The sequence below is a fragment of the Chrysemys picta genome, chromosome 5 (genome assembly GCF_011386835.1).
Source record: "Chrysemys picta bellii isolate R12L10 chromosome 5, ASM1138683v2, whole genome shotgun sequence".
In the NCBI taxonomy this organism is placed as follows: domain Eukaryota; kingdom Metazoa; phylum Chordata; order Testudines; family Emydidae; genus Chrysemys; species Chrysemys picta.
Window position 1 is genome coordinate 7,291,657 of NC_088795.1, and position 27,599 is coordinate 7,319,255.

At 44.1% G+C, this 27,599-nt stretch overlaps 1 long non-coding RNA gene across 2 annotated transcripts in view; it reads left to right on the forward strand.

The window, feature by feature from the left end:
* LOC135984088 (uncharacterized) overlaps positions 1 to 26,785 on the forward strand; it is a 104,742-nt gene extending 77,957 nt beyond the window's left edge. The window contains exons 3-4 of one of the 2 annotated variants that reach the window (XR_010601995.1): positions 9,128 to 9,203; positions 25,614 to 26,785. This is a non-coding gene — a long non-coding RNA (uncharacterized LOC135984088). Of the gene's footprint in view, positions 1 to 9,127; positions 9,204 to 22,042; positions 22,230 to 25,613 lie in introns of both variants that reach the window. The other variant, XR_010601996.1, reaches the window with a different exon arrangement.
* Positions 26,786 to 27,599: the final 814 nt, after the last annotated feature.

Consider the following 27,599-nt stretch of genomic DNA (forward strand, 5'->3'; position numbering starts at 1 on the left):
TTCTTTTTCAGTGTCCAGGGCGCCAGTATAGGGCTTCATGAGCCAGGGCATTAGCGGGTAGGCTGGGTCCCCGAGGATGACTATAGGCATCTCCACATCCCCAACAGTTATTTTGTGGTCCGGGAAGTAAATACCTTGTTGCAGCCGTCTAAACAGACCAGAGTTCCTGAAAACACGAGCGTCATGAACCTTGCCTGGCCATCCCACGTAGATGTTGGTAAAACGTCCCCTGTGGTCCACCAGTGCTTGCAGCACCATGGAAAAGTAGCCCTTTCGGTTAATGTACTGGGTGGCCTGGTGGTCCGGTGCCAGGATAGGGATGTGAGTTCCATCTATGGCCCCACCGCAGTTTGGGAATCCCATCGCTGCGAAACCATCTATGATCGCCTCCACGTTTCCCAGGGTCACTACCTTTGGCAGCAGTACATCAACGATTGCCTTCGCTACTTGCATCACAACAACCCCCACGGTAGATTTGCCCACCCCAAACTGGTTCGCGACTGACCGGTAGCTGTCTGGCGTTGCAAGCTTCCAGAGGGCTATGGCCACTCGCTTCTGTACACTCAGTGCAGCTCGCAACCGGGTGTCACTGCGCTTCAGGGCAGGGGACAGCAACTCACAAAGTTCCAGGAAAGTTCCCTTCCGCATGCGAAAGTTTCGCAGCCACTGGGATTCATCCCAGACCTGCAGCACTATGCGGTCCCACCACTCAGTGCTTGTCTCCCGTGCCCAGAATCGCCGTTCCACGGCATCAACATGACCCATTGCCACTGTGATGTCCTCGGCGCTGGGTCGCCTGCTTTCTGACAGGTCTGTGCTACTCTCAGACTTCAGGACATCACCGCGGTGCCGTAGCCTCCTCGCCTGACTTTTCTGCATCTGCCTCAGGGAAACCTTTATGATAAGCTGCGAGACGTTGAGAGCGGCCACAACTGCAGCGATGGTCGCAGCGGGCTCCATGCTCGGAGTACAGTGGCGTCCGCGCTGTCAATGACTGGAAAAGCGCGCGAACTGTTTTCCCGCCGGCGCTTTCAGGGAGGGAGGGCGGGAGTGATGGACGGATGACGACAGTTTCCCAAAAGCACCCTCGACTCATTTTGTTACCCAGAAGGCATTGCCGGCTACACCCAGAATTCCAATGGGCAGAGGGGACTGCGGGAACTGTGGGATAGCTGACCACAGTGCACCGCTTCGAATGTCGACGCTTTCTCCGTTAGTGTGGACGCACAAAGTCGAATTACTGTCCTTAGTGTGGACACACACGTTCGACTTTGCAATATCGATTACAAAAATTCGATGCAAGTAAAATCGAACTACTCTCGTAGTGTAGACAAGGCCTAAGGTGCCACAAGTACTCCTTGTTCTTTTTGCTGATACAGACTAACATGGCTACCACTCTGAAACCTGTCGTCATGGAAGGAGTGGTGGTGAGTGAGTCATCATAGTGTGGGATGACCACTGAGGAGATGGTGCATGGCTGATCACTGGGAGGTCAGCTGCTGAGTGCTTGAAGCTAACAATGGATCAAGAAGGCTTCTGAAAATTCTGCTATGATGTCACCAATATTCAGATATAACTAAATTAATGTTACTTCCCCCTGCCCCGCCGCTTCTACTATGAGAGGGGGAAATCTGGCCAATCATGGGCCAAATGATTCCACCCCAAACCCTGATGAAACGACACACTCTTTTTGAGGAGAGCTCCACTGGGAAGTGCAATCAGCCTCAGACTTGATTAGCTTTCCAGGACATTCCTCTCAGAGCTTGTCCCAGCCATGCACCCTCGATATGCATGGAGCTAAGGGCTGGTCAAGGGCTCCTGAGACTCTCTCATGTCATTACAGGCACACCTGAACATAAGAAATGTGTAGCAAGTGAGGCAGGGCTCCCATGGACATCCTCTTCCAGGAACTCCCCTTTCCTCAGCAGATTCCTTCTTCGCCCATGGAGATTTTGTGAGTAGGTCTTCAGATACTGATGTCAAACCAAAGCTGCAGATTCAAACACCCTGAGAATTTGAAGACATTCGGATCTGGATCTGAGGTTTTCAAAGAAGACTTAGGGAGTCAGGTGCCTAAACCCCATTGAATGTCTATGGAAATTCCGTGCCTAACTTCCTTAGGTGTGTTTTTAGGGCTTTTTTGGAGATTCCCAGCTTTGAAATTTGCAGACTAGACCAATGAAACAAGCAGCTATCATTTAATTGGAGTGGTCAGAGGCCCTAAATTGCATGGACGTGTCTTATGAAAGGACCAACTACCCTTAGCCAATGACTAAAAGAATGACACGTATTGAGAAGGAAATCTCACTCATACTATCAAGGAGCTGTTGGTAAAACACGTCTCTGTGTTGCAGCTCTTTACCCTCCAAGCCCATCACTGGATTTGCATAATAGCAATTCCCTGGCTATTTAAAGTTGATTCATAATAACCTGAGGATTTTTAATAGATATTTGTATTAAAGTTACATTGTTTGTCTTGCCTCTGAAAGTAAAATAACAGACAGAAACGAAGGAAAATAGATAATTAGAATCAAGCATCCCAGACTCAGTGAACCCTTAGCAATTGAATTTTTCATGCACAAATTGTCTGCAATAAATCAAATAATGAACAAATGTACAGCTGGTAAAAGGAGCATTTAAACTGTTATGATTTAATTAATATTTGCTGTTTCTGTATGCCATAATTTGGTAAATTCTGAATCAGTCCAAACAACCTGTTCCGTCTCAAGCTTTCATAGATGCAGAAGGAGAGAGGGAACCAGACAGAGGGTGTGGGTGTGGCTTGTGGAATGGAGGTCAGTGCAGCTTTTTTACCACCTCTTCAGCATCACAGTGAGACATGTTGCCTTGGTGAGGCACAAAAATATTTGCACAGACACAAGTGCAACAAGATCCAAGGTTGGAAGATCAAGCTAGAAAAAGTCAGGCTAGAAATAAGGTGTACATTTTTAAGAGTGAGAGCAATCAGCCATCGGAATGCTTTACCAATGGTTGTGGTGGATCCGTCATCACTTGGAGATCTTAAATCAAGATGAGGTATCTTTCTAAAACAATATGCTCTAGCCCAGCTACAAGATATGGGCTTGGTGCAGGATTCACTAGGTGACATTCGATGGACTGTGTTCTGCAGGAGGTCATCTTAGATGATGTAATGGTCCAGTACGGCCTTAACTTGGATCTCCCAGGCTTGTAAGGGGAATTCACTTACTGCTTCTCCTAAGCGGTTTGGCTGGCTGGCGTTAAGGGTTGCACACAGGAAGTCCTTTACCGTGCATAGCAAGAACTTTATTGAACCTGCTAACTTCTGAATATTACAACAGGCCCTATATTTTCTTATGTATCAGTAGATGGCAATATTTATGCATAGTATCTCCTCCCCGCCCCCCGACTGCTTCTTAAATACAAATCTTGTAACAGCAGAAGGAAGGCAGAGCCATGACCCCAGCACCTACCTGTCCTCTTGCCACAGTGCTCCCTAAGCAAGGCAGGAGAACACTAGAAGAACCAGGGTAGCCGTCCTCCCCATCTTTCCATCTGAAAACCATTCGAACAAAGCCTTAGGCGGTATTATTATTCATAGTTCTTCTGGGACCCCAGAAGCTTGATGACTTACCACTGAAAAGAAGGGGAGCAGGGCAGTGGAGGCAGTACATTAAGAGAACAAGAGTTACTGAGGCGATGACCATCCTCAAGAACAGCTGTTTTTCCCTGGCATTTTGCCACTTCTGCTGTTCGGCTTGGCCTGAATTCAGAACAGCAAAGGATTGTGAAAATGAACAATGCTGATTTGGAAAAAAGAATCTGTTTGTGAATTTCAGAAATAAATTCAATCCACGTTTGATTGGAGTTTTGGACCAAGTTTTCGTTAGAAGCCAATTCATCTATCCTTAATTAGAATGCGGTCCACGCGTGAGAGTATGCTTTCATTTGGGAATGGCTGCGCCTGTTGGTTTGCCTTTATGATGCGCTGTGCGGTAGCAGAACCAAAGTGCTACAATTTTACTAAATAGCTTTTGGGGTGATTTTGATCTATTAGTATAAGTGCTTATTAATGTGTGTGTGTGGTTGTGTAATGAGTCATTTGAATCAGGCAAAGGAACATCTCTGTTTGCAATTAGGTCATGGAGAGAGACAAAAGATAGGGGAAAGTATCTTGCACAGTGATGATGGTGTGTGAGACTTTCAAAGCAGTTAAAGGGGATTTTTAGACTAAAGATGGTAAGTATTTTCCTGCAAGCAGGGTCTGAATGAGCTCTCATCTGACATCTAGTGATGAGCTGAGGAAAATACTCCAGGAACTCATCTCATTGGCATAGACATGCCCACTCTGCCTAGGTGTGCAGATGTTGGGGCTTCTATGCCCAAATGGTCACTTTTGGCTGGGGTTTGACTGCAAATCACTTTTTGTTTTTGGGTGCAGGGGTAATAAAGTGGTGTTACCCTTGTTGTGTGAGTAAAGGGCAGCAGAAATGTGCTTGGCATGCCCTGGTTGACAGCGGTCACCCTCAACTGAATGGAACTTGCTAAACAGTGGATATGGGTGAGAGAGGCTGGTGGGGACCGGTACTTATACCTGGTGATGTGGTCACTGCCCAAAGAGTTCTAGACACTGTTGGATCCTTCCACACTCCACTGTTTAATAACAGAGCTGATTAGACTCAATTGGGAGTCTTTTTGTTTTGTTACGGCTCACAAGAGCTGAAATCCCTGATAACCAGGTCTAAGGGCTAAACCTTACACCTGCTGTGGGGCAGTGTCTCCAGTGAGAGAGACTGACCAGCCTGCCCAAGTAGTGAGGCTCCCCCACTAACTGCTGAAATCGCTGAGAGCTGCGTTAAGTGGTGGGACCTCAAGACATCGCAGAGGTTGCAGTAGAGTGACACAGCAGCGGTGAGAACGACCACACAGTGATCAATGGTCCAGCAGTGGAGGGAACAATGACACAGTGGCCAGTGGCAAAGTGAATGACAACACAGCGGTGGAGTGAACCACAATGCAGGCAGTGTCCAGCGGAGGAGTGAACGATGGAGCTGTGGCAGCAGTTGGAGCTGAGGCGTTGGTCAATGCCTTCCCCCTCCATCACCACCTCCAGGTTGGGAAGTGAACTACACAAACGCACCACTGAACTCTGTGAGTGGGGTGTTGTGGAGAGAGAGAGAGAGAGAGAGATATGAGTAGCATGTTAAAAGAACATTTGTTTGTTGGACTTTCAGACAGCAAACTGAGAATTTAAGACAAAGGACACTGTCCAACGTACTTTGGGGTGAGTGTTTTGCTCATGTCATATGCTTGCAAATCATGCTTGTGGCGTATCCCCAAATTAATTATTTTTTTCTTTTCTATACTCGGATTTAGTGCTTGCAAAAAGGGGAAATATTGCCTCTTAGAGGTGCTACACGTGGTGTGTAATTTCCCCAGATTAGCAGATGGAAGCTTGAGCTGGTTCTATCTTGTATTGTTAAAAGGAGACCCTAGATATTGGACCGGGCTCTTGTTGCTGCCAAATCCATCGGGTGGAAGGGTTACAGTCCATTTAAATATTTTGTGATGGGTGGATTAATGTCCCTGTGGGGGCTGCTCAGTGCAGAAGGGCTCGCTTCATCATGCCATAACCTGCCTGACTCCCAGATTTCTGCATGGAAGTTCAAATGGCACATAATATAGCTCTGAGCGATGTCATGTTACACTTCTCTGGATTACTGAGCAGACACCCAAGCAAGCATGACTCTTTTGGACACCACCCTGCTACCTGCAGAGGACCCAGCATGGCAGCTTTCCTTGCAGGGCCGCGTCTGGCTCCACAGAGATCCTGCAGATCTGCTGAGCTGAGAGAAGGCCTGGTCTCGACTCCACAGCCACCTTTCACCCGTCTTCCCAGACAGGACAGGGCCAGGAGAATTTCAAACAGACTTCCTTTCCCATAGGAGAGGCTGGTCAGCTCCTCAATATGGAACTTGGAAGAGAGAAGCACAGTGTATGTATGAAAGGGAAATCCTGTCCAATCAAAAACTCTTGCTGGATGGGTTCCATTTTCAGCATGTCAGGATTCCTCCGGAGAGGGGGATTATTGCACCATTATTGGACCAAATTTCTGCTACGCCTTTGGACAATTAAAGTTGCATCTGGATTGTATTTTTACTGTTTTCTATTAAGCCCTTCAATTTGTTGTTAAAAAAGACTCATGAAAACACTTACCCACAATTGGCGGCTATACTGCTGATGTGAAATTCTTCTCGGGGGGGTGGGGGGTGAAGCCAGGACGTGCCCATGCATATAGATAGCTGTAAGCAAGCTAAAGAACCAGTTTCTAAACCTGTTATTTCCAAAGGACAAAGTCATCCGTTTTCAAATACTTTTTTGCTTTGTTTTCAGACTCTATGACCCCTTGGGAACTCCATTTCCTTATTGTAATGTATTCACTGCTGTATTGCACTCGTTTGTTATGGGTGGATTACAGACGTTGGAATGCTGATGTCTTGTTTAGTATATCTGAAGAAAAAGACCATGAAACTGTTGACAGAAATGCCTGGATACACTATTGCATGTATTTTGCAAATATATATGAGAGGAAGAAAAAGACCCAGACCAAGATCACAGCCCCGTTGTGCTAAGTGCTGTACAAACGCATGGTAAGAGACAGTCTGTGTCCCAGAGAGCTCATAATCTGAGGACCTGATTCACCAAGGTATTTGAACACATGTTTAGCTTTAAGCACACAACAGTCCTATTTTAATCAGTGGGATAACTCATGCTTAAGGTTGTGCATGTGCTTAAATACAGAGCCTAATAGGAGAACAGTCAAAAGTTTGGAGAAAGGAAGTATTATTGTGATGGCCACTTTATTGGAGCCAAAACATAAGACATGTGCTAAGGCCCAGATCCTCAAAGGGTATTTAGGCACCAACCCTCCTTTGAAATCCAATGGGAGTTGGGCACCTGATGTCATTTTGAGGGTCGGGGCCAAAGCTCTCAGAGTAGGAGCTGTAATAAATTCATGACTAGGGTTGGTTGACAATTTCCCATACAAATGTTTTTTTTCCAATGGAATATTGGGTTTTCAACTTTAAAAATATCATAGAAAGTGTGTGCTTTTGACAAAAATATTTTTTCATTAGAAAACTGCGAATCTGAAAAGCAGAAAATGTTCAGCAAAACACTGATTTCCTCCCCCCCCACTTTCCAACAGCATTTGTCTAAAATCAATTTTAAAGTTGCCCCAAACATTTTTTTTAAATTAAAAGTCAAAGTTTTCTATTGAAAACTTGTTTTTGTTGATATTTTCCATATCCCCTGGGTGTTTTCTGATCCACTGTAGTCATAATCTCTGCAAGTCAAGTACAGGGGCGACCTGTACTACCCACTAATATTCGGTTAAATTATTATTATCCTCATTTTATTTTACAGATGGGTTCCAGAAGTACAGAGGATTTATGAAAGTCTGTAGTAGAGCAAGAAATTGAACTCAGATTTCTTGAGTCCCAATACGCTGCTTTAAGCCAATATCATTTGCCTTCCAGAGTTTTGTTTTATATATATATTTGTCCTGCTAAAATCTTGGTAGGCAAATTTGCAAATTGAATGGAGAATTAAATTCACTATCCACTAAGAAATGCGTAAGCAGTTTTCAGTGGGAATCAAAGAACCTTTTTTGTGTCTTTGCCTTCATGTCTTTGACCTGGAAGTTGAAATGTTTCTTCTCTTTTAGGAGTGATTTTGCTCCCTTTCTATCAGTATTTTCTCAGTTGAAATAGAGGCTTTCCTAAGTAGTATTTCTTTGACTTTGTCGTCATGCTAATTTCTGCTGATCTATAACTCCCCTACATATTTTATATCACTGTTTACATCATTATTTCTTTGCACAATGGGAGAGAAATTCTTTTTTTTTTCTGTCTTGAAGATTATTTTTTCCCCTTGTATCTAGCTCTGATGACATTATCTTAGCCTTGGAATAGTTGTAGGCATGTTTAGCTGATTTCAGATAAGTAACACAAATCCAATATTCCTCATTTTATGCAGGGTTTTTTGACTTTCCCATTAGTAAATTGAATGCTGTAATGGCTTTCCCTATGCCTAAAGAATGAAATAAAAAAATTACAGACAAGATAAATTCACACACAGGAAGAATGCTTGGTTGATGCAAAGCCCATTAAACGTGTTTCCTTACATTGCCTCTGCTTCCTGGCTTATCTAAGTGGTGTTTTTTCTTATGCAATTACAAATACAGAAGCCTTTATCTAATCCTCCTCTTTAACACACTATTTTTCATTTTGCTTCTTTGTTTTGCACTGCTCATGAACCCTGTTTGCAATTACACACAAAAGCTATGTCTATACTAATGTCTAGACATGGGTCCATTCACATAGTTGTGCCAGAACCCCCTTCCCATCCACATCTAAATATCAGAAACATGGGTTTCAAGGCATGTCCAGAGCACGAATACTAGCATGCCTGAGGGCATGAACACATCTCAAGCTATAGCATGGTCCCACGCCTATGCCAGTGTATATTGTGGACAGGGGTAAGGGGCTTGCTCCCTGTCCCAAGTTCAATAGTCCTCCAGCCCCAGTGTTACAATGCACTGCACTTTACCCGGCTCTATAAAGGTCCCTGAGCCTGCACTTCTCGCCTGTGGTAGCGACCTGCAGTGACCACTCCAGAAGAGTTTTCCATGAGGACATTGTGACAGCCCGGTCAGCTGAGCACACCTGGGTCCTGATAAATGTGTGCTCAGAGTTCACTGTCCTCTGTGACTTCTCTTGCCACACCGGGAACTTGCATTTCTACCGGGAGGTTTTGGAGAAGATTGCACAGGCAGATGATCACCGTACTCCGGCTGAGTGCTGGGAATGGACAGAGGCTCTGGTACTGGATGGCAAAATACTCTAGCAGTTGCTCCGGGAGGGATCCTGCAACATACCCCTTCTTCAAGGAGCTGGACTGGGTGCTCTCCTGGGCTTCCAGTACCGAGCTTGAGGTGACGGATGACTCCCTCCTCAACCCCTGTCAGCCTCATCATCCAATGGGATGCCAATGAGGGCCCGGGAGAGAAGGCACTAGGGCCGGGGAGGAGGAGGCCCTACAAGACCTGGAGTAAGAGGATCATGTTGTTCTGCATCTCTACCTACAGGAGCTGATTCAGCAACACCCTCACGATGAGCCAGAGGAGAACCTTGAGACTTAGCAGGAACCAGAACCCGAGGCTGGTAGGTTAAAAACTCACCTTCTCCACCATCATCCTCTTCCTTTTTCTCCGGGGCTGCAGGCAGGACGGGACGGCCACCGCTTTCCCTGCCCCACTCCCTGGCCCAAATGGTCACTGACCAAGGCACAACTGTAAATGCAACATTTTATTGAATTCCCATGAACCACTATATAGCTTTGGGCAGAAGATGTAGAGCAGATGATCAGCAGACTATTGTATTGCCCCTGGGTCTCTGCCTTGGTCGGCTGACAGTGAGGGCGGGAGGTGGAACGGTCCGGTTTGAGAACAGACGTTTGTACAAGATTTAATGGTTCTCTGAAGTTACAGCTGTTTTCTGCTCCTTTGAAAATCACAAACTTTCACTACAATAACCCTTTCCTCCCCTTACAAACAGGAACCATCAGGAAGAAGGTAGTCAAGTATCAGGGGGTAGCCGTGTTAGTCTGTATCTACAAAAACAACAAAGAGTCTGGTGGCACCTTAAAGACTAACAGATTTATTTGGGCATAAGCTTTTGTGAGTAAAAACCTCACTTCTTCAGCAGAACTAAAATTCATTTGCAAATTCAACACCATTAATCTGGGCTTGAATAGGGATTGGGAGTGGCTGGCTCACTACAGAAGCAGCTTTTCCTCTCCTGGAATTGACACCTCCTCATCTATTATTGGGAGTGGACTACATCCACCCTGATTGAATTGGCCTTGTCAACACTGGTTCTCCACTTGCAAAGTAACTCCCTGCTCTCCATGTGTCAGTATATAATGCCTGCATCTGTAACTTTCACTCTATGCATCCGAAGAAGTGAGGTTTTTACTCACGAAAGCTTATGCCCAAATAAATCTGTTAGTCTTTAAGGTGCCACCAGACTCTTTGTTGTTTCAGGAAGAAGGTGTGGGTTCAGTATCAGGGCTGGTTATGTATGGGAAAGAGAAGGGGAATCTTTGCTTCTTCGAGGAACGTCATAGTGGTACTGTCACAATACAAATGTTTTCAACCATTCCCATGTCCTGGTATCTGGTGTCTCCCCGCTCAGAGCTGAGCTGCCAAAGCTTGGAGAAAGGTGGGTGGATCGTAGGTGCACTCGGATGGTTGCACAAACACTACATGATGTCCCTGACCATCTTGGCTAATAGCCATTGATGGCTCTATCCTCCACGAACTTATCTAATCCTTATTTGAACCCACTTATGCACCTGGCCTTCACAACATCCCCTGGCAACAAGTTCAACAGGTTGACTGTGCATTGTGTGAAGAAGTACTTTCTTATTTGTTTTAAACCTGCTGCCTAGTAATTTCATTGGGCGACCCCGGGTTCTTGTGTTCTGTGAAGGGGTAAAAAACACTTCCCTATTCACTTCTGAGTATTGAGACCTCTGGTGGAGTTGATCAAATTACTGACTTTGGTCAGATGTCCATTCTGGAACAAAAATATCATTCTGAGTATCCACTACTGTATGCAAATGCAGAAAATCCATATTGTGTCAGTGCTCAATGCTGGATTTTTGGCCCTATCTAAGGCCTTGGCTACACTTACCCGCTAGTTCGGCGGCTGGCAATCGAACTTCTGGGTTCGACTTATCGCGTCTTGTCTGGACGCGATAAGTTGAACCCGGAAGTGCTCGCCGTCGACTGCGGTACTCCAGCTCGGCGAGAGGAGTACCGCGGAGTCGACGGGGGAGCCTGCCTGCCGAGTGTGGACCAAGGTAAGTTCGAACTAAGGTACTTCGAACTTCAGCTACGTTATTCACGTAGCTGAAGTTGCGTACCTTAGTTCGAATTAGGGGGGTAGTGTAGACCTGGCCTAACTGACTGCATTTAATGAAAAGGACAGGATTGCTAGTTGTTCTACAAGAAGACTTATCTAGCCTCTTACCCGTGCACTCATCAGGCCATTATGCATTGGTGCATACACTGCATAGTGGGTTTTAAAAGCGAACTGCTGGGGGGCAGACATTGTTATCAGGACTGGACTCATCAAAACAAAAAGAAATATGCTAGAAGCATAGGCGATATCGTCTGTTTAATCAAATAGCTGTTGTCAGTGCCTCAAGTCACTAAACTCATTAGCGAGATGGAATCTTCACATAAACTTTTTCCTGCCTTTTTTTTGCAATAAATTGAATCCGCCAGCTAAATACCTTTAAGATTCCATTTGTAGAAGTAAAGGTTCTGACATCCAAAGCACAGATTGAAATGGTAGTGCATGACAGTTTCATCCTTCTAACCTATTGTTTTATGATGTGTCTATATTTAATAACAGTTCTTCGGAGACTCATAACCCTTTGAGTGATTTACTGTGGTTATCCTGTGCACCACCTGTCTGTGGTATTAATTAAGGACAGGGTACGTGGTATTATATAGATGAAAAATTCTCCTTGCTATGCAAAAGAAATTATATATATATGTCTTAGTTCATCTAAAAGCTTGGTGGTGTTCAAATCTTTGTCCCAAGGCTAATGTTTCCTGTCTGAAGTGCTTGAAGTATTAATGCATCTCAAATATAAAACTCACGGGTTCAATAGCCTGCTTAGATGTACAATCATGCATTTCAGTCCACTTGAATTAAATGTGCCTAAGGGACTGAGTTTATTTTGTGCATCCTTTCAAGCATAGGGTTGAAATAAACAGCATGGTCCTTGCAACATAGCAGGCTTGTCATTAATCCAGTAAGTATTCCATTAGTACCTGTCACTTTGGATTAGCAATGAGGTTTTTATGTTCATCAGGTATTTAAGTATACTGACTTTTGGATGGATTAAATCTCTCTTATTCACCTAATTCCCAAAAAGCATCCATCTGGAGAACTTTATGCCTTAGAAGTCTATTTTTCAGTAATAAGTCCAAATAAGACGGGCTTTATCATCCCAGAGAGTCACTCAGGATGAGGTAATGGGAATAATAATTGGTTTATAAGGTTTTAAGTGTTCGCTTTCGGAAACCAGCTCACACACCGAAACAGGAAGCTATTTTATTTGTGGTAAACCCATGCATTGTTCAGCGATTGATTCAATGTCAGTTAACTGAATAGTAGTGTAATGTCACATGAGTTCGATTGTAAGCTCCTGGAGACATAGGATTGTAGTTTTGTTCTGTGTTTGTACAGTACCTACCACAATGGGGTCCTGGTCCATGACCAGGTGTCCTACATGTTACCGCAGTACAAACAATAATGTATTAAACCCCTCCAAACTAATACAGTATTGATCCAGATCAGTACAGCTTGCAATAGTGTTACTGTCCTGCATTAGAATCCTGCAGCATGACCTCAAGGGGAGGGCATGGTTTATGCCAAATCAGTTTAATAGTTCAATTCCCAAAGATGCAGCATGCATCTTTCCAAGGCTGACAATGTTTATTCAAGACCAACCTCTCCATGCTACCCTCGGGTTCTTATTGTAATTATCGAGATCATAAATACGTTGAATTAAGACAAGGAACAGAGCCTAGAAGGTACATACACACTATCTATAGTGAGAGGCTTTTCAGTATTTAGCCTGAAAAATAGACTTTCCACAGGGCTGTACAAAGCAATTTCCTTGGGAAACCGCCTAACAGCAGGCCTGTAGGCTCAAGCCCTCTGTTCTTATACACAACTGGTACAACCTGGCCAGTGTCAGTGAAAATTACGTGCCTGCTGCCCCTCCGCAAATGCAGGAGGACAGAGGGGTTGAGCTGGCAGGATCATTCAAACCCTGATGTCTCTGCTGAGGGGAACTCTTTGCAGGAATTGGGATAGTGGATTATTAGAGGTGGATAATCATAGAATTATAGAACTGGAAGGGACCTTGAAAGGTCATCTAGTCCAGTCCCCTGCACTCAAGGCAGGACTAAGTATTATCTAGACCATCCCTGACAGGTGTTTGTCCAACATGCTCTTAAAAATCCCCAATGATGGAGATTCCACAACCTCCCTGGGAAATTTATTCCAGTGCTTAACCACTCTGACAGGAAGTTTTTCCTAATGTCCAACCTAAACTGCCCTTGCCGCAATTTAAGCCCATTGCTTCTTTTCCTATCGTCAGAGGTTAAGAACAACAATTTTTCTCCCTCCTCCTTGTAACAAACTTTTATGTACTTGAAAACTGTTCATGTCCCCTCTGTCTTCTCTTCTCCAGACTAAACAAACCCCATTTTTTTCAATCTTCCCTCATAGGTCATGTTTTTTAGACCTTTAATCATTTTTGTTGTTCTTCTCTGGACTTTCTCCAATTTGTCCACATCTTTCCTGAAATGGACACAATACTTGAGTTGGGGCCTAATCAGCGCAGAGTAGAGCGGAAGAATTACTTCTCGTGTCTTGTTTACAACACTCCTGCTAATACATCCCAGAATGTTTGCTTTTTTTGGTAACAGCATTACAGTTTTGACTCATATTTAGCTTGTGATCCACTGACCCCCAGATCCCTTTCCTCAGTACTCCTTCCTAGGCAGTCATTTCCCATTTTGTATGTGTGCAACTGATTGTTCCTTCCTAAGTGGAGTACTTTGCATACATCCTTATTGAATTTCATCCTATTTACTTCAGACCATTTCTCCAGTTTGTCCAGATCATTTTGAATTTTAATCTTATTCTCCAAAGCACTTGCAATCCCTTCCAGCTTGGTATCGTCCACAAACTTTATAAGTGTACTCTTTCTGCCATTATCTAAGTCATTGATGAAGATATTGAACAAAACCGGACCCAGAACCGATCGCTGTGGGACGCCACTCATTATACCCTTCCAGCATGACTGTGAACCACTGATAATTACTCTGGGAATGATTTTCCAGCCAGTTATCCACCCACCTTATAGTAGCTCCATCTAGGTTGTATTTCCCTAGTTTTTTTATGAGAAGGTCATGCGAAACAGTATCAAAAGCCTTACAAAAGTCAAGATATACCACATCTACTGCTTTCCCCCATCCACAAGGCTTGTTACCCTGTCAAGGAAAGCTATCAGGTTGGTTTGACACAATTTGTTCTTGACAAATCTATGCTGACTGTTATTTATCACCTTATTATCTTCTAGGTGTTTGTAAATTGATTGCTTAATTATTTGCTCCATTATCTTTCCGGGTACAGAAGTTAAGCTGACTGGTCTGTAATTCCCTGGGTTGTCCTTTATTTCCCTTTTTATAGATGGGCACTGTACTTGCCCTTTTCCAAGGCAATGCTCCACTCTTAACCAGACTGAGACCACCAAGTTTATTTTTTATAGTTTGTCAGTAGGTATGAGGTTCTTTCCTGATAGAAGTTTCATGATCAGTAAGTGACGCTACAGGAGGCAAGGTTGTGGGAAATAGACCTCTATTCATAGAGCCCTACCTAGTCACGGTCCATTTTGGTCAATTTCACAGTCATAGGATTTTAAAATTAGTCAATTTCACAGTTGCAGATGTTTACATCTGAAATTTCACGGTGTTGTAACTGTGGGGTTCCTGACCCAAAACGGGGTTGTGTGTGGAGAGGGTTGCATGACTATTGTAGGAGGGTTATGGGATTGTCACCCTTATGTCTGTGCTGCTGCTGGGGGAGGGGCGCTGCCTTCAGCGCTGGGCAGCCAGAGAGCCGTTGCTGCTGGCCAGGTGCTAAGCTCTAGAGCCAGCACCACCAGCGGCAGCACAGAAGTGAAGGGTTGCAACCAAACACAGGGAATTCTGTAGTCAATCTCATTTTGACAAGAAAAAAGAACTGATCACAGAACTTAAAAATTATTGGTAGCTTAGGTACAAGTGATTATGACTTAATAACATATATTCTGTGCAAACAGAAAATTTCAGGCACTTGGTGCTTACAAGGGCAAATTTCACAAAGCCTAAAGCAATTATGACCCCAATCCATTGGAAGGAAGACTTCAATCAGAAATGTGTGAATGATAATTGGGGAGTGTTAAAGAGCACTTTACTAGATGTGCCAAAAACCAGAATCAAAGAAGGAGGCTATATTGGTTAAAAAGCTGATCGGGTTTAGAGGGGAAGGGAGGGTAGTTATAAATACTAAATAATAATTAGTAATTAATTAGTAGTAAATAATAAATAAAATAATATGTGACAAACAGAAGAAAGGGGAAGTTGATAGTAATGAATGTAAATCAGAAGCTACAAATTGTAGAATATTGATTAAGGGAAGAAAAGGGACACAAAGAGAAATATATGGCCAGCAGACTTGAGGACAATAAGAAGATGTACATTGGGAAAATAATAACAATGGTATTTGTCCATTACTAAATAGAATGGTAGAATTATCAATCATCATGCAGCAAAGGACGAAATAGTCAATAACTATTTCTATTCTGTATTTGGGGAAAAAAACAAGTAATGTAGTCTCACCACATGATGATGATGATGATATTCTTTCCATTCCACTAATATTTCAGGTGGATGTTAAATAGCAGCTACAAATGAGACATTTTTAAATCAGCAGGTCTGATTAACTTGCATACAAGAGTTTTAAAAGAGCTGGTTGTGGAGCTTACTGGACTATTAATGTTGATTTTCAATAAATCTTGAAACACTGGGCAAGTTCCACAAAACTGGAAGCAAGCTAATGTTGCGCCATTATTTGAAAAGGGTAATCAAGATGACCTGGGTAATTATAGGTGTGTTAGTCAGACATTGATTCTGGGAAAGATAATGGAGTGGCTGATATGGGACTTGACTGATAAAGAATTAAAGAAGGGTAATATAGTTAGTGCCAGTCAACATGTGTTTATAGAACACAGATCATGTCTAATCTGATATCATTTTTTATGAGATTACAAGTTTTGTTGATAAATTAATAGTGTTTTGACTTCTGTGAAGCATTTGATTTGGCACCTCTACCCTCTCCTCCAGCTGTGGTTTGAATGGACTCTGATTCAGTAAGCGCACACTGAAAATGCCTACCAGATCAGGCCCTACAGGCAAGATAGGTGGGGGAAAGCCTATCTCCATTGGGTCTGAGGATCGCACTGGGTTTCAGGTATCTGGACACCCTGAAATGAGGCATTGTGCATATGCCCAGTCTCAGAAATGGAAGTCCCTAGGGAACATTCACAGCAAATATTTAGGTGCTGCGTGATTTTCAATTCCTACAGCATTAGGTGGCAGCTGAGTGGGCATTTTGTGAATTGAAGTGGCACCAAAATGTAGGAGTTTCTGGCACCTAAGTCTTTTGTGATTGTGGGCTGTGAGTCTCATCTCACTGAATCTCCTGCAGCAATCAGCTGCATAACCTGGACCTCAGCCAGTTAGTCTTCCCTGAGTGGGGATTTTCTGATTCTGCTTTCCCATTAACCCGCTAAAAGGGTGTTAATCTATGTGATCCCTTACTCAGTCCCAAAACAGCTTGGCAAAGGGTTGTCTCATGGTGTTTATTTATATTATCATGGTTGTTGGTTGTTTCAGAGCTTAGGGAGAATTCCACCGAGGAAAACCGTCTTACTGGAATACCAGAATCCGCGAGATATTTGAGTGTTAAAGGATTCCACTACAAATGCAGAAGGGACTGCCCTGCCAGCTGTTTTAATACAATTAAAAGACTGACGAGTGTGAGAAGCTGATGATGAATCTGAATAGGGGAATTTGCGAGGAACTTGTTGCATGTCCATTATTTTATGAGATGTCTCTTTCTCCCGTACCACTGGAGTTATTCCTTGTGTTGTTACTACCAGCACTGCATTTCTTAATGCTAGCAGAGCAGGCTGGTTAGGATTCATGAACTTCGGAAAGGAAGAGTCGAACTGAAGGGATAATGAATTTATAACTGGGGATGATGGTGTCAGACATCCTATTGAAATCACTGTCACCAAAAGAAAGCGACGCCCTGGCAACAATTAGCGCTGTGCGTGGGCAGTACTTAATTATCAGTCCTGGATATTCCTTTTCTCGGGACCTCAGCTGAAAAGTATTCGTGCTGGTTTAAAATGGAGGGGAGATGCCACTTGTCCAGACCCAGACATGAAACATGTCTCTCGTGTCATCTCAAGTCAGCAGGCTGTGCGTTTCAGCAGAAACAGGAAGAAGATAAAACACAGCTGAGCAGATCTCCGCTGCATTCGGTTCATTGTGGCTTACGGCCTGGTCTCTACAGGGCTATCCTGAGGGCCCCAGGCCCTGTAGTAATTGGGTGAGATCCTCACCCCTGCACTGGCCCATTTATGCTGGGGAAAGGGGGCCGTCAGATCCCATATCCAGACATGGGAAATTGCCCCCAATGCAGGCACTAAGGAAGACAGCCCTGCTTTCACAAGCCCTGGTCTTGGGAGTGGGCTGGAGGCAAGAGGGTTGTTACATAGGCTTGGCTACAGCAAGGGGTGCGGCAGAATTTCTGGGCAGCATTGAAGCCCATAAGGCAGTAGAGTAGTCAGGGTCCCAAGCTATCTTTATTATCTAGAGTGGCCCAGGATTGGGAGGGCACAAAAGCTGGTAAAAGTGACCTTTGTTGGCCCCTCACTCTCCCTGGGCTGTGAGTTCTGCACTGTCCCGAGCAGCACCGAGTCTCGCCCGTTGATTTTCAAGGCGTCTTCGGCTCTGAAGTGCCGGAGTCCTTTTGAAAACAGGAGTTACGCTCCCGAGGGACTTTAGCGCCTTTGCAAATGGTGTTCATTGTTTGCATTACAAGAGCACCTGGAAGTTCCAGTCCCACGGGGGAGGCATGGTGGGAAAAATACAGCAAAAAGATCGCCCCAGCACCAAAGAGTCTAAATCGATCCTTGGCGGATTGATGCTCCCCTGCTGGAGATATTAAACATCAGCAGGACAGCAGCAAGACCTGTTTTAACTAATGGAAGAATGTTAGAGAGAGAAAAATATTCTTGCTATTTAAAGGATAGTTCTATCAGAAGTCTATTATTTTTTGTTACATTAGTCAACTTTTAAAAGATGAAGTATGCTCTTTTATTGTTGTTTATATTACTGAAGCATCTAGGGCAGAGGGGGGCAAACATTTTGGCCTGAGGGCCGCATCCAGTTTCCAAAATTGTATGGAGGGCCAGTTAGGGGGGGCTGTGCCTCCCCAAACAACCAGGCATGGCCCGGCCCCACCCCCTATCCGACCCCTCCTGCTTCTTGCCCCCTGACGGCCCCTCTGGGACTCCTGCCCCATCCACCTCCCTCCCATTCCCTGTCCCCTGAGAGCCCCTGGACCCCCTGCTGCCCCGTCCAACCCCCCCTCCTTCCTGACTGCCCCCCGGGACTCCTGCCCCATCCAACCACCTTCTTCCTGTCCCCTGCCCCCCCCCCCCGGAACCTCTGCCCCTGACTGCCCCCCGCTGCCCCATCCAACTCCCCCTCTCTTTCCTGACTGCTCCCCACCCCTGCCCCCATTCACCTCCCCTGTTCCCTGCCCTCTGACCGCCCCTATCCACACCCCTGTCCCTAACCCCACCCCGAACTCCCCTGCCCTCTATCCAACCCCCCCTGCTCCCTTCCCCCTTACCGCGCTGCCTGGAGTACTGGTGGCTGGTGGTGCTACAGCCGCGCACCGCGCAGCACAGAGACCGGGTCAGGCCACGGCTCTGCAGCTGCGCTGCCCCAGGAGCTCACAGCCCTGCCGCCCAGAGCGTTGCGCCAGTGGCGGGGCGAGCTGAGGCTGTGAGTGAGGGGGAACAGCAGGGGAGGGGCCGGAGGCTAGCTTCCCGGGCCAGGAGCTCAGGGGCCAGGCAGGAGGGTCCCAAGAGCTGGATGTGGCCCGCGGGCCGTTGTTTGCCCACCTCTGATCTAGGGGCTCCTGTCATGGACCATGACCCCATGGCGCTAGGTACTGTACAAATGAAAATGGCTCTTGCTCCAAAGAATTCACAGTCCTAGTATAGGGAAGGCAGGAATTTGGCTCTGCCACCAACCTACTATTAGGCCTTGTATAAATGGTTGCATCTCCTTTTTGAATCCCACCCTTTGTCCAACTCATTGAGTTAGGTTGTAAGATTTTTGGGCCAGGGGCTGTCTCTCATGATGTAGTTGTATAGTGCCCAGTATAATGGATTCCTGATTCAGACTGGTGTCTCTAAGGTACTCCTGTAGTCAAAATAATTTAAAAAATCAGGTTGATGCGGTCCCTTTAAAGCTGGTCTGTGTTGCCGTACTTATCTCAAAATGTTCCAAACCCACCTTTTTGTACAGTTATTAAAAATCACCAGTGTCTCTGCATCAATGTGTAACAATGGCTAAGAAAACCTTGCTTCCGTGAGGACTGATCTTTCCTAGCAGTGAAAAGCGATCTATTTATTATCAATGTTACAAACAGGATGGCTGCAAGAATCACACTGGGGGAATTGACTGTATTAATAATGTTTCATTTTTTCAGCTCGATTTTTCAAAACTACAGAAAATGAGGATATTAGTTTCTAAAAACTGCACACAGTGAAAATCAGCAGTTTTGGCTTAAACCCACTGCCATGCTCAGATAAATGTGAATAAAATAAATATACTTGGTGGTGGTCTATCCCAGGACTGGCAGGATCAGTGCTATCCATCCCCTACATCTTCCTTCTATCCTCCCAGCCCTCCTCTTCTTCTTTATTGCGGTCCGTGACTGGTTGGCCATTGGCATTGTGAAATTGTGATTTATGGTTGGTTGATTGGGATGGTGATTTCATGGTTGGTTGGCTGGTGGGATTGTGACATTGTGATTCCTGATTGGGATTGTTACATCAGAGTTATTTAGGACAATCATCTTGCAGCTCATCTGATCAAATCTCTGTCTGGGGGAACAAAGCAAGAGACAACTCACCAGCCAATCACTCCCTCCAGAGTCAATTCATGGCCCAGTTCCCCTCCTTTTGTAATTTGTCTCTCTATTCTCATTTGGCTGGAAAAATCATAATCCACAACAAAAGTTCCTGGCCTGGCATGATAACAGGAACGTCCCTCCCTGTGGTAATTAGAGATATTTAGTCAGGAGGAGACACAAATCCAGCTGCCTTCTCCAGTGTGGAATCAACAAAAACAATGTTTTCAACCCAACCATATTTGGAGACCACATCACTCGGACAGGACTTGGTTGTTGACCATAGAATGCCAAGCAGAGACAAAGAACCGAGGCCCTGATCCACGCCCCGTTGAAGTCAATGGAAAAGACTACCAATCCTAGAGAATCTCCAAGACACGTGGAGAAGGAACTTAGTAGGATATAGCACCTCAGCACTGACTTTTTCCAGCTGGGGCCTAGTTACCTAATGAATGCATGTACACAGAGGGCCTAAACAATCATGCTTGTATGATATGATAAGCTCAATTACCTCTGATGCCACAGAGAAGCCTGCCAGCAGTGAGCTGTTTACAGGGCAGCAGGTGGTGATCAAGGGAAGGAGAGGAGAAGAGAGACGGTGAGGGGGGGTTGGGTAGTAAGTGGGGAGTGAGGAAAACCAAAGGCATGATGAACCAGGCAGCTCCTCCTGGGTCAAGTGCATGGATGGTAAATTCTGCTGGTTTAATGGCACCCTGGGCCAGCACAGGAAGGGGCAGAAATCAATGTGAGATGTAGACACTCTTCACCTCTGAAAATCAGGCCACTTATTTAGGCACCTAAGTATGGGGTTAGTTGCCTAGCTATCGACACCTGCTGTGGAAAATCGTAGCCCAGGCTTATTTGTGCTTGATCACCTCCCTAAAAATTCTTCAGTCTTCAATAGCTAGGTGGATCAGTTAGTGTATACAGATGACACACAAGGCAAAGAGCTTGCTTCTTCCTTCTGCACTCAAGCCACACAGTCTAAGAGACCACAATAATAATAATAATAATAATAATAAATAATAATAACATAGCTCTTCTATCACACTTTTCATCAGTAGATTTCAAAGCACTTTGCAAAGGAGATCAGCATCATTATCCCCATTTTGCAGATGGAAAAACTGAGTCACACAGCAATGAAGTGGCTTTCCAAGAGAAGCAGAGATCTATTCGGTGGGGAGAGAAACACCCTTATAAGAGAAAACCTTCAGGTGTCTGCAGAGATAATGTGCAAACCTCATTTAATGCTGTTTTCAGGAGGAAGACATATATAAGGTAGCAGTCCAGGATAACCAGAAAACAGCCTATATGTATAGATATTTTGCTTCCAGTTATGTATTAGGCTAAATTATATTCCCTCTCTATTAGCAATGAATAGGTAGGATCACTATGTAGGATCTCAGCATCTTGCTATGCTGAACAATTAGAAAAAAGAATTGTAAACTCTTTTTGATGATGACTATTGTCTATTTTGTGTTTGTGCAGCACCCAGCAAAGTGGGCTGATCCAGATCGGGGCTTCTGGGGGCTACTGTAATAAAAAGTCATAATGAATGAAAAATACATATTGAGTTATAGTAATGCAAGCCTGGACAAAAAAATTCCTTTCTTTGAGAAGTAAGGATCATAGATTTAATAATGCCGGCTAAGCAAAGGGATCCCATTTTGGTATCAAGGAGAACAACTGGTTAAAATTTTCTGACCACAATTTTTTCCCAACAAAATATGGGGTTTCATTGAAAACTGTCGATTTTGTTGAAATTTTCCAATTTTTCTATCAGAAAATTCAAAACACAATGTTTTGAATTGACATTTCCAAATATCAAACATTATCGTTATGAAATTCCAATCATAGGATCAACATCGCTAAGCAAAATTGTAATTTCAAATCAACGTTTCAAGACAATACATTTTGTTTTGAGCGAAAAGCTTAATGGTTTTTCTTTTGACATTTCCAAATTGACATTTGTCAGAAACTTTTGGTCTGCCAATTTTATTGACATTGCAACTTTTTGTCCCATTTGGGAATAATAACAAATGACAAAAGATTGGAATTTTCCACAGGATGGAAATTCTGTTTTCTGACCAGCTCTCATTCTCATGCTCTTCTGACCAGCTTCCTTGTTAAAATTCTTAATTTTTTACTTACAGACTAATCTATTTTATTATAAGAACACACTTTTCATTATGACTGTGGACGTCTTGACTGCTAGGAGATTCAGAGGGAGGGACATATATCTGAATCAATGAATGATGAGTCTGAGCTCCACCCCCAAAGTCACCAAAATTCCATGGTAGGACAGTGGATCTTACTTCTTGAAGAAAGGTAACGTTTTAGGTAGGCACATACAAATGTTCTTGTTATCACTGAAAAGCCACTGCCTGGCACTTCTTATAGTTTAAGTTCATCTGTTTTTGTTAAGTAGCACCTTAATGCTGTGCAGAAAATGAAAATGATGATATGATAGCTGAGGAGTTGTTTTGTGCTGAGAAAATGGAAGGGAAACTCTAGGAAAGACAAGTACAGAATAAAATCAAAACACACACACGTAAGTAAGGGCCAATGTAGGAAAATAATCCTTTATGCTTAGAGTTGTCAATGCTGTAACTTTGAAGGGCTACAAAGAAACTCACATCCAATCTCTTGGTGACTAGAGCCTTAGGACTGGCGTTATTTTGACACTAAACTAAGGGCTGTGAATACTTATGGACATTATTGGTCCTTGTAACATTTGCCTATATGTCACTTGGACACAAATTTCTGTGAATTTACATCTTGATGGACTTTCCAAATGCGGATATGTTCTTGCAAGCACAAACAGGTAGCACTGAAAATTCAAGTTGAATGTGTAGGTAGCCGAACAAATGTGGGATGAGCAAGGTTCGCAGAGAGAATTATCTTTTAATTTCTTGTTATGTGTTTGACTATTTTACATATCTCCCAGAATGCTCAAGCACAGGTGATCAATCAGAGCAGGGAAAGGCTCAGCGCTGGCTTGAAGCGTCACCATTGAAAAGGAGCAGAGAGAGGCCAACGCTGAGCACATTTGAAATTCCCATTCTTGAATAGTGTCTCTTATCTAAATATAGAGTTAATGGCACTTATATTGTCCTGCGCTTTATCCTCACATCACTTCTGCACAGTGGATACAATGATCTCTATGTAATGGGTGGGGAAACTGAGGCAGAAAAGTTAAGTGATCCTAGATTTTTCGGACCAGAAGGGTCCATTATTATGATAATTTAACTTGACCTCCTGCATAGCACAACATCCAGATAATTCCACCCTGTAATTTATGCATCAGGCCCTTCCTCACCTAAGACCACACAATAATTTCAGATCAGAGCTCAAGAGAACACCGTTTGCTGTCTGTTGGACCATGTTATCTCTCTTATTAGGATTGTATCTCTGTTATTCAGACACTTTTTCCCCGTGTTCATCCCCCATCTGTTTATCAGCCCAACATCAGAGCTACTCTACAGTTGCTTCACACATATGTATTACAAGCAGTTAATGTTACCTTGCCAAAGGTATGTGTAGAAAGTTACTCACCTATCTTGGGCCTGGCATCACACCTCTTAGCTTACTGTTCTGGGAGCTTAGCCCTCTGAGTTATTGGATTGCATTGACCTTTGTTCTTGCTTGTTTATCTTGAGGATTGGAAAGTACAAATGTCATTGATAGGACCAGAGCTAGTTGGAGGGAAAAAATAACTTGTGTTTGTTAAATTGCAGCTTCTCTATGATGAGCAATATCACCGTGAAATGAAATCTCTCTCTCTCTCTCTCTCTCTCTCTCTCTCTCTCTCTGGTTTACCAGTCATTAAATAATTCCTCCAAACAAACTTTATTTCTTCCATTGCCAATTCAGAGTCATGTCCCTTTGCCTCTTAAATCATCGACTCCTAATGATGTAGCTGAATTGTTATGTGCAACCTGTCCCACAGGAAGCTTTTATATGCACTGTAATGATGCTGTTTGTTTGGTCGCTAGCAGTAAGTGTTCTAGTACCTCATTTAACAACCTTTGATATATTTCAGAGAAAACCAGAGCTCAAGCTATTTATGAGAAGTCAGAATTGCCATTGCCTTGAGCCAGTGCTTGCAAAGCACAAGCTGAGATTTACTCCCCGGCTCTAACGTGGATTCACAACTGCCATGAATATTTCTCCCTTCATTGGCTTCCTTAAATCTGCTGTGTCGTTGCTGTTATTGTTATCAATGCTGTACATTGGACAGGCAGCTTGGTCTAGAGTATTGGGTGTTGGCTGGGGTGTTGGGAGCTGGGTTCTAATCCTGACTCTGCGTGGCCTTGGACAAGTCTCTGTGCCTCGGTCTTGTCTTCAAGACAGTGAGCTCTTCCGGGCAGGTGCTGCCTCTCACTATGGGTCTGTCTACACTGCAGTCAGGAGGTGTGACTGCAACACATGTAGACATCTACCTCGATCAAAGCTATGCACCCCTCATCTCTTTCTCCGGAGGGATGGGGGAATGGCAGGGGAGCTCTCTCTGGCTCAGATGATCAGTCCTCTATTGCTTCACCTGCCACCACTCCTACCCCTGCCTTCCAGAGAGGACCTTTTATAGGACGCTCTGCAGGAGAAGAGGCTCCTGCTACATATGGTTGAGAGGGGGCAGTACAGGTCCTGCTCATTGCCCCCCCTCTCCCCCTCCCTGATGGGATCTGGTGGGGCTCTGTGATCAGTGACTAAGCAAATTCCTCAGCTTGTCAACTTCATTTCCACAAAGAGGCCTATTAAGCATGCCCTTAGGGAATGATCTAAAGCCTGCTGGAAATCTTTCCATTGATGTCTCCAGGCTTTGGATTAAGTTGTACGTTCCTTGCCCATGTGGTGTTCTCTGTGAGCACGCTGGGCTTTAGAATACAGGGATTGCTGATCCCACAGCGATGTAGATCGTGTGAAGCATGGGTAAGGTTTGCATCGTCTGATAGGGGAAGGAAAACATCCATTTCCTTTTGTGTTTGGTAAATTACCATCCAACTTTATTTCCCATAGCCTGTGGTTCCTGGTCTTGCTACTCTGTGATATACGATGTCTGAGTAACACAGCGCTGTGTGTATCATTCCTATCCCATTCCCAACACTGTTTCTGCAGGAGTTCTGGAAGCTTCCATTTGTTTCTCTTACACTCCTGGGCAATGTCCCACTGCTACCATTCTAGTGGCAAAGCAATGAGGTTTACATATTGGGCTAGTGCAGGGGTCAGCAACCTTTCAGTGGTGTGCCGAGTCTTCATTTATTCACTCTAATGTAAGGTTTCACGTGCCAGGAATACATTTTAATGTTTTTAGAAAGTCTCTTTCCATAAGTCTGTAATATATAACTAAACTATTGTATGTAAAGTAAATAAGGGTTTTACAATGTTTAAGAAGCTTCATTTAAAATTAAATTAAAATGCAGAGCCCCCCGGACCGGTCGCCAGGACCCGGGCAGCGTGAGTGCCACTGAAAATCAGCTCGCATGCCACCTTCGGCACGCGTGCCATAGGTTGCCTACCCCTGGTCTAGTGTGATGGTTTTCCAGATTTTGTTTTTTTGATGAAAAGTCAAAATTTGCCCCAGAAAGTAGATACTTTCCGGCAAAAAAATTTTTTTTCTCAAAACCCCAATTTTCCATGAAAAATAGTTTTGACAAAAAAATTTCAACCAGCCCTAGTTGTTCTTTTTACTATTTATATTGCAGGAGCACCTAGGAACCGCAGGAGCACCTAGGAACCCCAGGCACAGCCCAGGACCCCATTGTGCTAGGCGCTGCACAAACTGAGAACAAAAAGCCCCTGTCCCAACGAGCTAGCAATCGAACTAAGCCCTAAGATCTCCACTGGGCACCTGCATAGGTACCAGGCAGGAGCCAGCCCGACGCAGGTAAAGAATGATAGTCCTTTTGCTTTAAAAATTTTGGGTTTAATTTCCTAGAAGCTGCTTTCTGGAGAAATAATCTGTACAAACCCTTGACATTTGACTTATTTCTCCTGAATGTCTCTATTTTCTGAGCACCGGTGCATGACAATCTCCTTGCAGAAAAGGGAAATGTTTCTAAGGACATATCCAACTTTACAGTTCCTTGTAGAAAAACTCAGCGTCACTGTCAAGATACCAGGCTGCCTCTCCGAGAACTCCCAGGGTACGTGCACAGTGCACGCTAAGCTTGCATCCATGGGACCCAGGCGGATGGACTCAGAGTTTCCATGCCCATGCTTGAGCATCAAAGTTGCTGGACTCAGGTCTCACAGCTGTGCAAATATGTCCATAAACGGACCGTCTGACTTGGGTCTGAGGCTTGAGCTGCGTCCACACTGCAAAATGACAGGGCTTGGACCCAAGTCACAGCAGGGCTTGGGCTCTGATGCACCCCTAGCAGGGTCCTAAGACCTGGGTCCTGAGTCTAACTGATTTGTGTGTGGACGGAAGGGGAGTTAGGGCTCAAACCTGAGCCAGAGCTGGGCTTAGTGTGCTGTGTAGACATACTCCTAGTAATGCTATGAGTGGTGAGTGCGTGAACTCTGGGGATGCTGGGCAAGTGCTTTTTCTCTTCCTGCTGCTGCTTTTCGTTTAAGTCCTGATACAGCCCTACACTTAAGTGGGGGCTTAAAATTAAGCCCCCACTTAAGTGTTTTGTTTGATTGGGGATTCAATTGAGGAACATGAGAATATTAGGTGTTACTTTTAAGAAGCTAGGGATGATGTGATATTGCAGTGCTTTGTTTCATTTTGGGAGTGTGTGTGTGTGAGAGAGAGAGAGAGAGAGAGAATGAGAATAAAACACTGTAATGGTCTCTGTAATATTCAGCACTATGATTTGCATTAGAAAACCCATTATTTTCCTTTTCCTTGTGTTCCATACTGTACTTTTTTCATTAACTTTGTAAAGCTCTTTGGCATTTTGAGAAATGTTGAATAAATAATAAACTTAGCCATTTCAATTCATCTAAACTGGAGCATTTGTTCAAGCTGTTTGGGACCATGAGACAGACACTGGGCTATTCCCTCAAAAGTATTAAGGCATACAATTGTCATCGTAGGTACCTAAGTCCAACATTTAGAATTGAGATACAGCTGGGAGAAATTGTTTAGCCAAAACTTTTTTTGGCAAAAAAAAAAAAAAAAAAAAAAACAGATTTGGTGACACCAAAACATTTCATGAATTGGGGTTGGTTTTGTCAAATAGTTTCAGACCCCCTCCAACAAAAATAAATAAAACTAAGAAAAAAATCAAACTGTTTCCTTTCAAGATTTCAGTGCAACATTTTGATTTTTCCGTTCAAAATGATGTTTTGAAATTTCCTTCAATTTTATTTAAAATATTTTTAAAAATGCTCAAAAATCAAATCACAACAAACCATTTTATTTGATCCCACAATGATCTTCTCTTTGATTTTTTTTTGTGTGTGTGTGTGTGTGTGTGTAATTACCAGTGCACCATAAAACCTGTTATACCCACAGCCGTAAATAGAGATCCTCAAAAACCTGTTCAGCTGCTTCTGAACCCAGGTAGCAACTAAATGCCCTACATGTCCGTTGGGGTCCCCTATGTGGCTAAGTTTCTGCCTCTGGGCATGTACAGAACTGTCTGGATCCTGATGCTAATGAAGCTCATTGCCCTCGCTCACACCTGGGATTCACAAAGTATCTGGTCTGTGGGGCCCAATCCAGTAGATGTACTCAGAGCACCTGGGAGGTGGGAGACT